This window comes from Petromyzon marinus, chromosome 55, assembly GCF_048934315.1.
Source record: "Petromyzon marinus isolate PM22_M1 ecotype Great Lakes invasive population chromosome 55, UKy_Petmar_22M1.pri1.0, whole genome shotgun sequence".
In the NCBI taxonomy this organism is placed as follows: domain Eukaryota; kingdom Metazoa; phylum Chordata; class Hyperoartia; order Petromyzontiformes; family Petromyzontidae; genus Petromyzon; species Petromyzon marinus.
In genome coordinates this window covers 12,151,268-12,165,388 of record NC_133721.1, presented here as the reverse complement: position 1 = coordinate 12,165,388, position 14,121 = coordinate 12,151,268, and the positions used below count along the sequence as shown (strand labels likewise).

Sequence of the window (14,121 nt, the reverse complement as noted above, 5' to 3'; positions counted from 1 at the left end):
AAGGCCCACTGAGCTATATAGCTCTTTTCAAAAGCGACTGGCCGCAAATTATAGCTCAACGAAGCTGGCCAATTCACGTGGAAATGTATCGCAGCCAAATGCTCTAAACGCGTGATGTTGATTCTAAATGCAGAGGGGGAAAAAAAAAACCGGAGCACCAGAGGATAAAAGCACACGACAACGGGCAGACGGAGAGAAACTCTAAACGTGCAGCAGGCGTCAGGGTCGCGATTGAACCCGCCACCTCCTGCATACCGGGCGAGGTAGGTAACATCTCCTCGCCACCTGTGACGCCCAGCCGGTGAGCTGTGCAGGAGATTATCCGTGCAGGTAAAGTTATTGTACAGCGAGGCAGGGTGCAGCGGCTGGGAAAAGGCGGGGTGATGTTTAATACTCGTGCCTCACAGCCAGAAGTGTCTAGGTTCGATTCCCAACTCGCTTTTCTGTGTGTTCTGCACCTGCTCTGCATGGGTTTCCTCCGGGTACCGTAACTCCCCGTTTCCTCCTCCCATACCTTAAAACAAACATACACCGAGTAAGCAGGGATTGGCCAAAATGATCCCCGATAATGCTGAAAAAATATTCTTGGGTCTTTCGGTAAAGTCACGTAGATAGGTTCAAAGAAAATAACAAAATAACAGAAAACTACGACGTTTCGATCGCAACGCAAGCGTTCGTCTTCCTTTTTCCTGAATAAGACCGCTTGCTTTGCGATCGAAACGTCGTAATTTTCTGTTATTTTGTATTATTTTCTTGGAACCTATCTACGTGACTTCACCGAAAGACCCACGAATATGAATTCCTGCAATCACGAAAGCTTTAAGTCAAGATTTAATGCTCAAAATGTACTCGAAAATCGGGGTTACAACACCGTGCCTCTGCTGTGTAAACTTGGCAGGTCCCTCCTGTAAAAGAGTATTGAGACTCAGCGAGCATCTCGCCTTGGTAGAATATCGTAACACTAACAACAACAACAAGACCAACCCGTAGACTAACATAGGACGAAATCCAAAGCAGGATCTGTATTTATACTGGAGGAGCAATCCAGCAGGGGTGGATCAGAACAACAAACAACACAAACACACGATAGGAGCGCAACGTATAGGAAAGGCAAGCAGATCACTAACAACAATCAAAAGAAATCGTTTTTATTCTAAAGCCCACTTAGCTGTTATATTCTCGTTTTTTTAGAAGCGACCTGGCCACAAATTATAGCAGCTCAGCCAAGTGGCTTAACTTCACGTGGATATTTACAGCGGCTTGGCAGGATCCTTTCCAGAAGGGGAGCCTTGAGACTCCGCGAGAGATTTCCTGGGTCAAGCAAGCGGAACAACAAGTGACAATTAACAATAATAACACTCATTAACAATTAAATATCGGAGATGAAATGACACGGCGAGCGAGCGAACAGGCGGTGCAACTGAACTTCAGGCCCGCACGTTGCATTGAGTTATGAAATCGTGAAAAAGAGCTTTATAGCTCATCGGATTCCTCCAGTATAAAAAATATAATTCTGTACATTGACACCCCCCCCCCTGCCAACCACGCAGGGCTCATGCCAACCACGCCAGCCCCCCACGTGCCACGACTGACCCCTTCGACCGCCCCCCCCCCCCCACCCACATGGCCGATCGCCACAACTGGCCAAACGCGAGGTTCGTTTGACGTGGCTGAGCGGGCCAATTGTTGATTCACGTGGCTCGGGATTTTTTTTCTCCGAGCCTGGCACGCACAGTCGGCAGGCACAGCTGGGTTCGCGATCTCACCCCGTGGATCTCAAGCGCAGGCACTGCACTATTGACCACGACAATCGCCCGTCAATTAATAAATGCGGGACGGGGTGTGGGGCGGAAATTACCGTGTTAATTTTTTTATTTAATTTTACCAGGCAAAGCCCAACTGAGCTATGTAGCTCAACGAAGTGGCTTATCACCAAGCTGAAATTTATAGAAGCAGCCAAATACGCTAAACGCGTGATGTTAAGTCTAAATGTGGAGGGAAAAATCGGAGGACCTGGAGAAAAATCCACACGATCACGGGGAGAGAGACACGCAAACTCCAAATACACAGCAGCCGTCAGGGTCGGGATCGAACCCACGACCTCCTGTATACTAGGCGAGGTAGTTAACTTCACGCCACCACAGCGCCCCAGATTATAAGTTTATCTTATCGTCATCATAAGACGCTCCGGAAAATGAGACGCACCCTAGAATTTGTCGAACAGACAAAGTTAGATCCAGCCAAACGAGCCACATCGCAGCGGGGCATCCCTGAGCCGGTGCTGGAAATTCCACGTTCCTATGGCGGGAGATGGGGGGGGGGCGGGTTGGCGAGTTTCTCCTTTGAATGCGATAGCCTCAAAGTGCACTTGGCCTGGCACGGACGCCGTGGTGACGGCACCGTCGCTTTTGTGGCGACCGGCGCGGGTGTCCTTGGTGTTGGTGCTTCTGCCTTGCTGCACCACGGCCCTGGGTTTTAGTTAGCCCAGCTGTGTAGGAGACTCACAAATCTGCTTGAGTAAGCAGCGTTGGGTGGGGTGGGCAGGCGGGGTCGTGATGGGCGGGCGGTGATGGGCGTGGGGGGGTGATGGTCAGGGGGTGATCGGCGGGGGGGGGGGGGTGATGGGCGGGGGGGTCCCCCACAGATTTACTGTGCGGTCGCTCCGTTCGCCTGCGGCTCTCCGCCATTCATCTTTCCCCAAACGGCCTCGCCGCTCCGCAAAATTACCTCCGAATTTCCTGCGCGCGACCCCGCCGTGTGCAAAGGTTAAAGGCGGTGGAGAGGTGGGGGGGGGGGTGAAGACGTTGGGGGGGGGGGCGGAGCTCCATCTCGACAGAGCGTCCCTCTAAATCCCCACCTCCCTGCCCCCCCACCTCCCTGCCCCCCCACATCCCAGCCCCCCACCCGCCCCATACCACTCACAACTGCCACGCGTGAGACAGATAATGAGTGCCGACAGACGCCGCCGCCGCTAAACTTCGTGTACATTTCTCCGCTTGAAATTTGTTTAAATTTCTGAGCAGCTGCCCCCTGCCCCGCCCCCTTTCGTCCACCCCCCCCCCCTTGTTCGCTGTCCTCCCAGCGGCCCCCCCACCCACCCCCCCCAACCACCACCGCCCCCCTCCACCCTCGACCAGTGCTTAGCGAGCAGATAGCCACGCAGCCAAAGATGTCCCGTGTAGCCTTCAACAGACTGTAGGGGCAAGTGCTGTTCACGAGCACCAATGAAGGCCGGCGCGGCACACGAAGGGGTGGGTGGCCAGCACCACGCCAGGCCGCCTTTGTCTCCCGAGTGGCGGTGTTTACACAGCGCACCAGGTACTCATTTGAGGCTGAGTCGACCTAGGGGAGGCCCAGGACCGGTTCTGATAATGATCGTTGCTGGTGTTAGCCGTGATCGGGTTCGAGGCACAGTGTGCTATTCGCTGCGCTACTGCTCCCCATAACACACTCGTCCACTCATTCACTCACTCACCCACTCACTCATTCACTCACCCATCCACTAAGTCTGGCACTCCTACATCCACCCGCCCACTCATTCTCTCGTCCACTTATCCAATCACTCACCCATCCGCTCACTCACTTAACCACCCTCGCACTGCTCCAATTTGGGATTCTCTACATCATCATCATCACCACCACCATTGTTATCATCACCACCATTGTCATCATCACCACACTATCATTGTCATCATCACCACACCATCATTGTCATCATCATCATCACCACCACCATTGTCATCATCACCACCATCACCATCGTCTCGTTGCCCCACAAGTTCTGGCAAAATAAAACATCGCTCAATTCAAGAAACGTGTTACACATCTTCACCTATCAAAACTTTGACGATGGTGTTGTTTGTTGCTGGTCGCTTTGATAGTTTGGGATTGTGGTCAGTAACTGTGCAAAGACAAAACAAAAATACGAAAGGAGATTTTGGGTGAAAAATCTGCCAATACTCCCATTAACGAAAGGGCGGGGATAGGTGGGCGGAGGGGGGAGAAATCACTAGAAACCAATCTGGCTCAGCCACTTAGCGAAGACGCGAATCCATCCGTGATCGTGCACGCGTGCAGTGAGAGCGCTTCGAGGAGCGGTTTAATCACGGGCGTCTGTAACCAAGATTCGATCCCGGGTTCTCCGTGTCTCCGACATGGCCATTATGAACTCCCGGAGAGAGGGAAATAGAGGCATCTTGACCCAGGGTTTGAATCCAGGATCCCAGGTCCTCAGTATCTCCGACATGGAATATTATGAGCTCACTGAGAGAGAGGGGCATCTTGACCCAGGGCTTGAATCCAGGATCCCGGGTTCTCCGTGTATCCGACATGGCCATGATGCATTCACTGAGAGAGGGAGAGAGAGAGAGGGGCATTAAGACCAAGGTCTTGAATACAGGATCCCAGGTTCTCAGTGTCTCCGACATGGCCACCATGAACTCACTGACAGAGAAAGAGTGACACCCAGACCCAGCGCTTGAACTCAGGGGCTCCGCTCAATGTCTACGACATGGCAATTTTGAGCCCCTTGAGAGAGAGAGAGGGAGAGAGAAAGACACACTCAGACCCAGGGTTTGAACCCAGGTCCTCAGCAGTACCTGCTCGCTGTCTCTGACCCAATGAGGCTGCCACACAACTTTAGCTCACCAGGCGAGCCGTGACAGCAAAACAACGCAAGTTCTATTCGGTGCCATCTTGAAATGTACCAACGGGTGTGGGAAAGTGAGTGAGTGAAGTTGTATCTGCTCACTCCGCAATCTCCACCTCCTCCTTCAACTCCACGGACGCTACGAGCCTTGAAATCTCTCCATGACCCTGCCCCACCTCGTCTCGCCTCTCTCGTCTCTTGCCACGTCACCTCGCCTCGTCCTCTTCGTTTCCAATCTTCTCTCTGTCTTTGTGAGCTCCTTCTCCCTGTGGCCAATCCGCGTGTTCGGTCCTTCTCCCTCAACTGGAATCAACTTCGCTGGTAAATTGAACAGCACTGCCCATAGACTCAACACTGCCCATAGACTCAACACTGCCCATAGACTCAACACTGCCCATAGACTCAACACTGCCCATAGACGCAGCACTGCCCATAGACTCAGCACTGCCCACAGACTCAGCACACCCTTAGACTCAACACTGCCCATAGACTCAGCACTGCCCATAGACTCAGCACACCCATAGACTCAACACTGCCCATATACTCAACACTGCTCATAGACTCAGCACACCCATAGACTCAACACTGCCCATAGGCTCAACACTGCCCATAGACTCAGCACTGCCCATAGACTCAGCACTGCCCATAGACTCAACACCACCCATAGACGCAGCACTGCCCATAGACTCAGCACTGCCCATAGACTCAGCACTGCCCATAGACTCAACACTGCTCACAGACTCAGCACACCCATAGACTCAACACTGCCCATAGGCTCAACACTGCCCATAGACTCAGCACTGCCCATAGACTCAACACTGCTCACAGACTCAGCACACCCATAGACTCAACACTGCCCATAGGATCAACACTGCCCATAGACTCAGCACTGCCTATAGACTCAACACTGCCCATAGGCTCAACACTGCCCATAGACTCAGCACTGCCCATAGACTCAACACTGCTCACAGACTCAGCACACCCATAGACTCAACACTGCCCATAGGCTCAACACTGCCCATAGACTCAGCACTGCCCATAGACTCAACACTGCTCACAGACTCAGCACACCCATAGACTCAACACTGCCCATAGGATCAACACTGCCCATAGACTCAGCACTGCCCATAGACTCAACACTGCCCATAGACTCAACACTGTCCATAGACTCAGCACTGCCCATAGACTCAACACTGCTCACAGACTCAGCACACCCACAGACTCAACACTGCCCATAGACTCAACACTGCTCACAGACTCAGCACACCCATAGACTCAACACTGCCCATAGACTCAGCACCGCTCATAGACTCAGCACTGCCCGTAGACTCAGCACTGCCCATAGACTCAACACTGCCCATAGACTCAACACTGCCCATAGACTCAACACTGCCCATAGACTCAACACTGCCCATAGACTCAACACTGCCCATAGACTCAACACTGCCCATAGACTCAACACTGCCCATAGACTCAACACTGCCCATAGACTCAACACTGCACATAGACTCAACACTGCCCATAGACTCAGCACTACCCATAGACTCAGCACACCCATAGACTCAACACTGCCCGTAGACTCAGCACTGCCCATAGACTCAGCACACCCATAGACTCAACACTGCCCATAGACTCAGCACTGCCCATAGACTCAACACTGCCCATAGACTCAACACTGCCCATAGACTCAACACTGCCCATAGACTCAACACTGCCCATAGACTCAACACTGCACATAGACTCAACACTGCCCATAGACTCAGCACTGCCCATAGACTCAGCACACCCATAGACTCAACACTGCCCATAGACTCAACGCTTCTCATAGACTCAGCACACCTATAGACTCAACACTGCCCATAGGCTCAACACTGCCCATAGACTCAGCACTGCCCATTGACTCAGCACTGCCCATAGACTCAACACTGCTCACAGACTCAGCACACCCATAGACTCAACACTGCCCATAGACTCAGCACTGCACCATAGATTCAGCACCGCCCACAGACTCAACACTACCCACAGACTCAGCACTGCCAGCCGCCCACACATAAGCACCCACACAAACGGCCTCCTCAATTCGAGGGCACTCTTCACCCTCCACCCCGCACCGGACGGGCGCGTGCCGCTACCGGCGCCGTGACCCTACGGTTCAACGCGCACCGCAGTTGCGGCCCGGGGCGGACCGCCCAATGTCGAAGCAGCAGAGAGGCGTGGGGGCACGCGGGGGGGGGGGGGTCGATGCGGCCGCGGGGCCCAACGCCGCGCGGTTCGCGAAGCGAGAGGCGAGCAAAGGGAGAGCCTTCCCAAGAAGTCTGCTTGTACGGGGCGCGAACGCGATCCAACAAAAACTCCCCTTGTGAAAACATCGTGGGCAGCGCATGAAGACCGTCGCGGGGGGCGGGGCGGGGGTGGTGGATCGGGGCCGGAGGGCTGTTGTGGGGGGGGGCTATGGAGGGGGGCGAGGGGATGTGGTGAGGGGGGGGTGCCACATTGAGTGCGGAATGCCCGGCGAGGAATCTGCGCGCTTGGGTCGTGGTGAGTCACCGGCTGCGCTGACGACGTCCGCGCTCGTTTGTCCGTGGCGGCCCTCGGTCGCCGGCCAATTAGCGAGCCTCTCAAATCCGCCACGCGGCCGCAAATTAATTGGCAAGGAGGAGGCGCGCGTCGGTGATGAGCGGCCCGGCGAGATGTCTCCCTTTTTAAAATGGTCATAATAAATTAATAATAGTTGTTGTTGTTGTTGTTGGTAGACGCTTCACGGTTTGGCGGAATAATGAGGGAATGAGTTCAATCGATAACGAGCAAAAGAATAAAATTGTAAACAAATAAATAAAAGTGTTGTTGTTGTTGTTCCTGAAAAGGCTCCAACCGTGATCGAAAGCTGACGCTCGCCACTTCGCGTGTAGCAATGTTAAGGCGCAGCCCTGCAACTGCTCGCTCATACCACCACTGCCGGCGGATAGGAGCCTCCTCCTCCATCGGAAGGCCAGCTCTCGAGATAACCTCTCGACTCCAGAGGATGTCATCGGCCTACTCTTCCATGTTGGCAACTCGTCCTAGAAGAGGCAGGCTACACCCGGTGGTCGTGTGGCTAGGCATTGTTTTGGCCCACACTGAAAAGACGTCTTGTGCCCACGCTTCACCCCACCACAGGCAAAACCTTTGCGGGGAGGAGGGGGTGCGGGCGAGGGGAGATTTAAGAATACTCGCTCCCATTGCTTCATCTTGCCGCGACGGGAGATGGAAATGTCCCGGCGACCTTCCGGTTGTTGTGATCACCATGACGCCACAGCCGTGTTAGCTACCACACACACAATCACCGTGCAACTGGGATCGGGCACGACATCCCAATGCTGAATAATTACCCATAACCCCTCAATTGGGATCGCACAGCAGCAACCACAGCTCCAGCAGCAGCAGCAGCAGCAATGTCTGTCCCTAATGAAACAGAATTAGAATCTGATGAGCTATGAAGCATTTGTTTCCACAGATGGTCCAGTAGGGGCGGGTCAGAACAACAAACTACACAAACACACGGAAAGGCAAGCAGATCACTAACAACAATCAAAAGAAATAGTTTTTATTCTAAAGCCCACTTAGCTGTTATATTATCGTTTTTTAGAAGCGACCTGGCCACAAATTATAGCAGCTCAGCCAAGTGGCTTAACTTCACGTGGACATTTACAGCAGCTTGGCAGGATCCTTTGCAGAAGGGGAGCCTTGAGACTCCGCGAGAAATGTCCTGGGTCAAGCAAGCAGAACAACAAGCGACAATTAACAATAATAATTAACAATTATAATGAACACGAAACATCGCGCGACTTGACCAACTCCGACGTTCGAAAAGTTCGCGGTCGTTCTTGATGGGAAAGGAACGGTGAAGATCACGACACCACTAGGCGGTGGACCTCGTATGTTTTTGAATAAATATAAGATCACGCCTTTGTTATTCACGATAAACAAAGGATAACGGAAACCGATTCCAAGTTTCCCGAGACAGCTGTCGTCGTTTTGGAAGGGCAACACGTCGATTAACAATAACAAAATATTAATAACGCGTGAAAAGGGTAACGCTTGGTGTTCCTCCCTAGGGGGCAGGGAGCAGGGGGGGGGGGTGGGGGCTAGGGGGCAGGAGGGAGGGGGGGGGGCTAGGGGGGGGCTGGGGGAGGGGGCTGGGGGGGCTCATTACGAGCAGTGTCTGTGCGATGGTCACAGTCGCTGTCCCTTCATCTCCCCCGTGACCAGCACCAACGTCCAGCGAACGTCGCGCGATCAGACGCGGGGGCGGCGGCGGCGGGGGGGGGGTGTAACCAGGGGGCCCCCGTCGATTTTTACCTCGCGGCCCGCTCCCCCAGCCCTCCCCCCAAGCCCCTCCCCCCACTTCTGCACCCCCACTCCAACTATCGTCAACGCCGGAACGATCGTTCCGGAATAAATCACGGTACGGTTAAGTTATTTGACCTGCAGGTCACGTGGTGGTGGTGTGGTAAAGTGTGGGTACACGCACGGGTTAGTCACGTGGTGGTGGTGTGGTAAAGTGTGGGTACACGTATGGGTTAGTCACGTGGTGGTGGTGGGGTAAAGTGTGGGTACACGCACGGGTTAGTCACGTGGTGGTGGTAGGGTAAAGTGTGGGTACACGTACGGGTTAGGCACGTGGTGGTAGGATAAAGTGTGGGTACACGTACGGGTTAGGCACGTGGTGGTAGGATAAAGTGTGGGTACACGTATGGGTTAGTCACGTGGTGGTGGTGGGGTAAAGTGTGGGTACACGCACGGGTTAGTCACGTGGTGGTGGTAGGGTAAAGTGTGGGTACACGTACGGGTTAGGCACGTGGTGGTAGGATAAAGTGTGGGTACACGTACGGGTTAGGCACGTGGTGGTAGGATAAAGTGTGGGTACACGTATGGGTTAGTCACGTGGTGGTGGTGGGGTAAAGTGTGGGTACACGCACGGGTTAGTCACGTGGTGGTGGTAGGGTAAAGTGTGGGTACACGTACGGGTTAGGCACGTGGTGGTAGGATAAAGTGTGGGTACACGTACGGGTTAGGCACGTGGTGGTAGGATAAAGTGTGGGTACACGTATGGGTTAGTCACGTGGTGGTGGTGGGGTAAAGTGTGGGTACACGCACGGGTTAGTCACGTGGTGGTGGTGGGGTAAAGTGTGGGTACACGCACGGGTTAGTCACGTGGTGGTGGTGGGGTAAAGTGTGGGTACACGCACGGGTTAGTCACGTGGTGGTGGTGGGGTGAAGGGTGGGTACACGTACGGGTTAGTCACGTGGTGGTGATGGGGTAAAGTGTGGGTACACGTATGGGTTAGTCACGTGGTGGTAGGATAAAGTGTGGGTACACGTATGGGTTAGTCACGTGGTGGTGGTGGGGTAAAGTGTGGGTACACGCACGGGTTAGTCACGTGGTGGTGGTGGGGTAAAGTGTGGGTACACGTATGGGTTAGTCACGTGGTGGTGGTGGGGTAAAGTGTGGGTACACGCACGGGTTAGTCACGTGGTGGTGGGGTAAAGTGTGGGTACACGCACGGGTTAGTCACGTGGTGGTGGTAGGGTAAAGTGTGGGTACACGTATGGGTTAGTCACGTGGTGGTGGTGGGGTAAAGTGTGGGTACACGCACGGGTTAGTCACGTGGTGGTGGTGGGGTAAAGTGTGGGTACACGTATGGGTTAGTCACGTGGTGGTGGTGGGGTAAAGTGTGGGTACACGCACGGGTTAGTCACGTGGTGGTGGTGGGGTAAAGTGTGGGTACACGCACGGGTTAGTCACGTGGTGGTGGGGTAAAGTGTGGGTACACGCACGGGTTAGTCACGTGGTGGTGGTAGGGTAAAGTGTGGGTACACGTATGGGTTAGTCACGTGGTGGTGGTGGGGTAAAGTGTGGGTACACGCACGGGTTAGTCACGTGGTGGTGGTGGGGTAAAGTGTGGGTACACGCACGGGTTAGTCACGTGGTGGTGGTGGGGTAAAGTGTGGGTACACGCACGGGTTAGTCACGTGGTGGTGGTGGGGTAAAGTGTGGGTACACGCACGGGTTAGTCACGTGGTGGTGGTGGGGTAAAGTGTGGGTACACGCACGGGTTAGTCACGTGGTGGTGGTGGGGTAAAGTGTGGGTACACGCACGGGTTAGTCACGTGGTGGTGGTGGGGTAAAGTGTGGGTGTGCTCCCATATCTTCTTGCAAGACGTCTGCTTAGTGGAGGAGAGCAAAACATTATAGGGCTGTGCCTTCATTTTTTTGTTCTTTCCAAAAGCTGGTATCGTCTGAGGTGTAGGATGGCACACGGAGGGTGTGGGTGGCCACAACCACGCCCGGCCACCTTTGTCTCCCTAATTAGCGATGTTAACAGGACCCACACACGCCGACTCCACTGCTGCCAAAAAATTCGAGTGTTTAACGACTCTCAACTAAGACACAGATAATGTGTACAGAGCACACACACACCAAAAACAACAAAACAAACCCATGATCAGCATTGAAGAAGTGCATCGTGGTCGATAAAATGAGCGACTCGCCGCGAGTCTCACCTCCATGGCCACCGCAGCTGAGGCTGCCTTGGAACAGAACCCACAGTCGAACACAGACTCCCTAGACTCGTATCGCACCCATAGACTAACACAGACTCATAGACTAACACAGACTCCCTAGACTCGTATAGGACTCATAGATTAACACAGGACCCATAGACTAACACAGACTCGTATAGGACTCACAGACCAACACAGGACCCACAGACTAACATAGTATCTATAGACGAGAATATGACTCATAGACTGACAAAGGAATCAGCGGCATACCAAATGAGTTTGCAGGCGGTGCCAACCACGAGGTGCCACCACCCCACTGTAGCCTCGCACTCATTCGCGTGACCAAAATTACGACCATTCTGCCACACGATGTGAAGCTTCAACAGATTAAGCACTCATCCCTTCGCTGGCCAGGAGGACAAACTAATTACCCCATTAGGCGATTGCTCTGAATTTCCACGGAACGCGCGTGGTAAAGCCACGGTGAGTCCCCTCGTGTGATTGTATGCACAGGTGGGAATAATTATAAGCCAGAGAGAGAGAGAGAGAACCCTAATTTCGATTCTTCTTTTGAATAACAGATACGCACTACAAGCGAAAGCTGCGATGGAGCGTTCTGACTCGCAACCCTTTTAGAGCAACGCCGCGCTACCACTACTACTACTACCCCTCCTCGTGTGCTGGGTACGGAAAGTTCTCTACATCGAGTCAAAACAACGCCCGCGTGAATAGTTTAATAGCCTTGCGCCGCCCGCGTGAATAGTTTAATAGCCTTGCTGCGTTATTTCTACTGCGGCGCCAGGAGATGGAATTCAACCGGTGCCCTCTGCGTCGCAGGTTCAGGCGGTGCGTGCAGCCTCACCCCCCCCCCCCCATCCGTCAGGCCGTGGTGCTGAACTATGATCTGCTCGTTACTCAATAGCAATTACTACAGAGCAGCAACATCGGCACCCTGCAGCGAGACTCGGTGCGGCTTTCTTGGGTAAACAGGCGGAACAATAATAAATAATGACGATGATGGGAAAAAAACAACAACATTAAAACAACAACAACATTAAAACGCGAACAGCTCCGTGGTCGCCACGGTGGCTAGGAGATGTTAACTACATCGCCTGGTATATACAGGAGGTCGTGGGTTCAATCCCGACCCTGACTACGCCTGTTGTATATTTGGAGTTTGCGTCTCTCTCATCATCATCACGGTGGCTATGAGATGTTAACTACCTCGCCTGGTATACAGGAGGTCGTGGGTAATATCCCGACCCTGACGCCTGTTGTATATTTGGAGTTTGCGTCTCTCTCATCATCATCACGGTGGCTAGGAGATGTTAACTCCCTCGCCTGGTCCACAGGAGGTCGTGGGTTCGATCCCGACCCTTACACCTGCTGTATATTTGGAGTTTGCGTCTCTCTCCCCGTGGTCACGTGGATTTTTCTCCGGGTCCTCCGGTTATCCCCTCCACATTTAGAATCAACGTCACGCGTTCAGAGTATTTGGCTGAAAAACATTACCACACGATGAGTCACTTCAGTGAGCTATCGTTTGTGGCCAGGTCGCTTCTAAAAACAAATTGCTACATAGCTGAGTGCGCCTTACTTGGGAAAAAAAAAATAAAAGCAGTTTCTATAGATATTCTTTGGGTCAAAGAAAATTATTTTCTTTGAACCATCGACGTGACTTTAAAGACCCAAAGCATGTGTATTCCTGCAGTCACGAAAGCTTTAAGTCAAGACTTTCTATAGATGTTAGTTTAGTTTGCGTTCCACGCTCGATGGAACCCGACTGAACGTGCACCTGGAGCGTAGGGCGCCTTTCGGGTGCCTGTGATTTATACGGCCACGAACCCTGCACCGTAGCAGGCATATTGTGTGCCACGTCTTGCCAAGCGTGTCCGTTAGCCGCGTCTGTGTGTCTGTGTGTCCTGTGTCTGTGGACAGTAGAACAAAGCCTGAAGAGTGGCAGCATAGTGGTCAGCGTTCTGCGCTACGAACCCGGCGACCCGTGTTCGATTTCCCGCTCACGGCCAACACCACTGATCCGGTTCTGAGCCTCTCCTAGGTTGACTCAGCCTCAAATGAGTACCTGGTGCGGCGTGTAAAGATCGCCACTAGGGAAACAAAGGCGGCCGGGCGTGGTGTTGGCCACCCATCCCCTCGTGTGCCGTGACGGCCTTTATAGGTGCACGCAAACAGCTATACGAGGGATCTTTGTCTCTGTCTTTGTGTGTGAGTGTGTGGAGTCTGTATGTTCTCCTTCTGCATGGGTTTACACCACGTTCTCTGGTTTCCTATTCCCATAGATTATAAATCCCATAGATTATTATATATTCCCATAAATTTTAATCATAAAACCCCTCCATAGTAACTGGTATGGACCAAATAATTACCTGGAAATTATTACAGCAATACCGTCCCTTCCCCCGATTGTGACCAACTAGCCCCCACCCCCGCCCTCCTTCAGAACTTCGGTGTATCCCTCCTGGGTAAAGAAGCGTCGTTTCACCCGCCACCACCCTACACAGCCAAATTAGTAAGGTTTGTCACGTACACAGAACGCGCCAATTCCTTACTAGCGTAATGACAACAGAGCGTGCATTCGGTGTGAGGGGACTGGTGGCCACGGGAGGTAATGACATGGAGGTCAGCCTACAGTACAAATGGACTAGTGGTCACGGGAGGTAATGACAGGGGAGTCAGCTGTGAGTGCGAAGGGACTGGTGGCTACGGGAATGTTCGAGAAGGGGGCGTGGTCAGGCGACGGAAGAGGGCGCTGCAGTCTGCCGGTGGAGCGAGCGTCCAGAGTCTGCGAGAACGATCGAGAAGGGGGGCGTGGCTTCGTGTCGGTATATAAGGGGGAGATGCGCGGGAGACTCGGGGCTGTTGCGGTGGGGGTCTCCGCCTGATGTCAAGTGAACGTGTCTTCAATAAAG

General features: G+C 53.2%; 1 long non-coding RNA gene across 1 annotated transcript; it reads right to left on the bottom strand.

The window, feature by feature from the left end:
* Window positions 1–1,127: 1,127 nt before the first annotated feature.
* On the bottom strand, window positions 1,128–11,997 carry LOC142905627 (uncharacterized). Its single transcript, XR_012929654.1, has 3 exons — window positions 11,462–11,997; window positions 4,265–4,347; window positions 1,128–1,311 (listed from the first exon to the last, which is right to left on the bottom strand). It is a non-coding gene; the product is annotated as an uncharacterized LOC142905627 (long non-coding RNA).
* Between the last annotated feature and the right edge of the window lie 2,124 nt (window positions 11,998–14,121).